We start from the raw sequence: 4,536 nt of genomic DNA, 5'->3' as shown, positions 1-4,536 counted from the left end.
CAACCAACCCATTGTCCTGTTCAACCAATTGCTTTTGGGCACCAGTATCAACCAACTCAATTTTGTTGTCATCTGCCATTGCCGTTTGACTTTATGTTGTAGAGAAGAGTTACCACTTTAAGAACCACAAACTAACCACCCTTTTGCTATAATGAAGATAACAAAGAGGAACAAAATAAAGTCATCATGTTAGCGGTAGGGCATTTAACATGAGATAATCTCACTTTATGTGCAATGCACCTAGTCACAGTTATCAGTTCTAAAATGACTTTGAGGGTACGAAGGTCAGATGACATCATCCCAATTTCACTCTTCTTGCCCTGTTTCCTTCTTCGTTTTCCTTTCTAGCACCGCTTGGTTTTTTTATTTCCTTTCTCCTCATTTGTTTTGCTTATCGCTCTTTTCTTTCCTCTCATTTCTCACGTCCTACAACTTCATTCTCTTTTTTTTTTTTTTTCTCTTTTTCCTTTTTTGTTGTTTTTATGCCTTTTTATTTAATGATGATTGGATCTAACCCTATGTAGGTTGCCTACGTATCATGTCCCTCATGAATAAGATCAAGTGTAGTTCTGAAAATGTAATGAACTAAAACCAAAATCTTTTGGATATTCATTTATAAATTTTTTGGTTTTCAAATACATCATAGGAAGTACTGTTGATACCCAATTTTTTCCTATATATTTTTATATGCACAAATACCTTTGAAATAGCATATATATATACATATATAAGCATACACAAGGTTTTATAATTTTTCCCATAATTGTAAGGATTTAAATTGATTTATTTCCTCTCCTTTTATTCACAAAATCCCCAATAATTATTTCTCAAATTATTGTTATGATGATTTATTCATTTAATCTCTATACTTATTCCAAAATATGGTTAATATATTTTTATGCATTTTTATAATTGCATTTGGTATTTTTAAGCTAAATTGCATATAATTGCAATGTTAGCCTATTTAATGGATAATTACATTTTATATGCGTAACATTGGTACGTATATTTTTAAAATGATAGATATATATTTTAAATCATTTTTGTACATAAAATTATTTTACAACAATTGTTTATTACTTATTATAAATTAAATAGGGAAAATTGGCTATTTAAATTATAAACTGATTTGCATTTCGATTATAGCCTAAATTGAACCCAACCCCAAGCCCAATTTCCTACCCAATTGCCAGACCCAGACCCTATATACACTTACCCAAACCCGGAACCCATCTACCCGATCAAATCCTGGTCGTTGATCTCCCAGATCAACGGTCCATATCAATCCTTTCCTTTTTTAATTCCAACAACCCTTAACCCTATCTCATTTTCGAAATTCCGCCGCCCTCAAATCCTTTCATCTCTTTTCTTCTCTCAACCTAACCCTAGCCTCTTTCAACTGCCTCTCTTCTCCGATCTTCTCCGGTGACCACCCTTCAATCCAAGCCACCAATGGCTCCTCTGTTACCTTGCTCATCTTCTTTGAGGCCTTCAAGGGCCCTGGGCCACGCCAACTTATATCTAGGGTTTGCTATTTTAGCTATTCATGGCTACTCAGGTGTGATTTCAAGCAAAATCGCACTGTATTTGTTACGATCTTTGAAGTTCTAAACAGTTTTTTCATCTCTATTTGGGTTTCCTTTGAAACCCTATTTTTTGTTTGCATCTCTTAAATCTGTGCTATTTTTAAACAATTCAAGTCTGTTCCTTCTATGTTTTGCACTGTTCTCGAACCTCTTTTGCAAAAATCATCGATTTCAAGTGGTTTTACTTTCTTTTAAAGTTAGGGTTTTTCGGAACTTCTTCTACACTTTGTTTAAATCGATTCTTCATGTTTTAACTTCTATCCTTTGCATATCTTGATTGATTCTATATTTTTACTCCCTTTTCAACTCTCCTATGTGGAAAACCCTAATTTCTTAGTTCCAATCTTGGGTTTCTATGTTCTATTTGACAACATGTTCAGTAAATCCGTATGTTTCTATGATTTTTTGCCCTATGTTTGCTTGTTATGGTTCTTAATTGTAGTTATCCATGCCTATTGTGTGATTTTTCCTTATTTGGTTCACCAATGTTTCTGATTCTTCACTTCTCCTACCTGTATCATGCTTAGCTTACTAATTCAGACTATGCTCTACATGAATCCTTAATTTTATATGTGATTCTTGTCCTACTCGACCTCTTAGGGTTCTGATTTTGCTTACAATGTGCTTGTTCTTATATAATGGTGCTCAATCAATGCTACCTCCTATTCTTGTATCCTTGAATCTTTGTAATTGATTTTTCACTGATTCCGCGTGTTATTTCTGCTGATTTTTACCTTGTAGAATGCTTTCTGACCTTATTCTATGGTCAATCATGCTATTAATTGATTTCTTAAGACTTTTCTTGATTGAAATGTGCTGAACCTAGCCTCTGTTACCTATCGTGTACTTGTACTATGCACAAAATATTTCCTTATTTGACATGTTCAGCCTTATACGATTTCTTTCCTTACTTGTCATGTGTCTATGACCATTTGAGGTTAACTCCTCAATTAAAAGGAGTACTTGCCTTGATTTTCTGATTGACTGATTCTGAGTTCCATAATTACTAATGGACTCTGATTTTTACCTTATTTACTACCTGCTTTCAAACTATAAGTACCCTAGTCTTTCATTAGCTCAACATACGAACTCTTGGTTCAAAAACTATCTCTCACACTCAAACTTTCTGTTCTCTCTTTTGTACTACTTGCTACTGCTTTAAGTTAGCCGGCTGCAAGCCAAGGCTAACCATTGTGTTCTCTTGTTCTTTCATTCTGCTCACTATCCTCTTTACTGGTATGTTCTAGCTTCAATTCAAAGTCCCAACAACAATATGATTTTCTTATTGCTTCAGTTCATTTTGTTTCTAGTTTGCTTCTATTGTGGTTTCGTTGCGAAACTTGTAGTTGATGGTTACATTATTAGCATGCTATTATGTCTTCCCCTTCCTTGAGATCAGTATATTCCCCTTTATGTGTGTTTCTGAGCATGTCTTACCAATCATCTCTTACTTGTTATGTGTTTACCACCATGAATCCCCAAATCCCTATCACCCCCTTTGTAAGCGATCCTGTTCTTTGTGTCTAGTTTTGTGACTATGCCTGGTCAGCTATTTCTGAGCATGTCTATACCAATTCCTAGACCTTTTCTTGATTATGTGCTTGCAATCAAAGTGTTCTATGTATCCTAAACCCCCTTGACCCCTGTTTGTGACTACTTTGGTTCTGTGACTACTAACTATGTACAAACCTGTCCTAAGGTGTTTGGACTTCTATTCATTTCTTCAATCTCTTTCCAAACAGTCTCTGCTGTTTTGCTACATTACTTTCAAACATAATTCCTCTTTTAATACAGTTTTTACTAAAACCTCTCAACTTGTGTCAATCACTTTCACTCTACTCTTAATCAATAAGTTCTGCCCCCTCCAGTATGTGTACTGCCTTGGGATCCTCTTGAGAACCCTCTGAACTCTGGCATACTGAGGCTGGCCTTTCCACACTGCACGTGTTCAAAATTTGGTTACCAAGTCTAGGTGCAAGCACTGCCCGGGATCCTTGAAATCCTTAGGGAACTTTGATGCAACTAGACTATTTCATTGTCTATGGAATTGAGGCATTTGAGGCCATTGGAGGCTTTGGGAAATTTGGGCCTAATCAAAGGCTCCCTATAGAATAACTTCTTGATTTTTCTTTTACTTATGTAATTCATTCATTGGTCTGTAATAACTTGTAAACAGATATTGGGATATTTAGTGAAAATGGTGGGTAGATACATGTTTATGGGGTAATTTGGGTAGAAATCATGTTCGTAGGACTTTACATTTAATCTGATTGCTTTACCAAGTAGAAATCATGTTTATAAGGCTTTACATTTTGTCATGTGTCACACCTCCTTTTTACACCTACATCCCGCAAAGGGCGTAAAGGAGTTTTTCCATTTAAAGGACAATCGGAACGGGATTTAAATATTAATTATTTAGAGTCGCCACTTGGGAGATTAATGGTGTCCCAAGTCACCGGTTGAATCCCGAACCGAGGAAATTTATGACTCTGTTAACAGTCTGCGAACCAGAAATCTGAGTAAGGAATTCTGTTAACCCGGGAGAAGGTGTTAGGCATTCCCGGGTTCTGTGGTTCTAGCACGGTCGCTTAACTGTTGTATCTGATTTTATCTGATTTTAATACATGCTAGCTCATGTGCCTTTTATTTGTAAACCGCTTTTATTATAATTATTTTTAGAGAATTGTGACGTCATGAAAACGCGTTTCGAACCACGTCGCAATCAATGCACCCATAGTTATCAACACATTTCGACTTCGTCGAGATTTGGATTTGAGTCACATCAATGCGCACCCGATTTTTAAGAAAGTTATTTAATTAAATCGTGCCTAAAGATACTAACGTAGTGTTACTTTTGGGAAAAGCCATGAAGTTCTCTAAACGGCCATCCCAAATTCTAATTTTTTCGACAATTATTTACTAAAGGCCCCACATTTATTTATTTTGTGCG

Source organism: Nicotiana sylvestris, chromosome 3, assembly GCF_000393655.2.
Source record: "Nicotiana sylvestris chromosome 3, ASM39365v2, whole genome shotgun sequence".
NCBI classification, from domain to species: Eukaryota; Viridiplantae; Streptophyta; class Magnoliopsida; order Solanales; family Solanaceae; genus Nicotiana; species Nicotiana sylvestris.
This window is presented reverse-complemented; position numbering follows the sequence as displayed.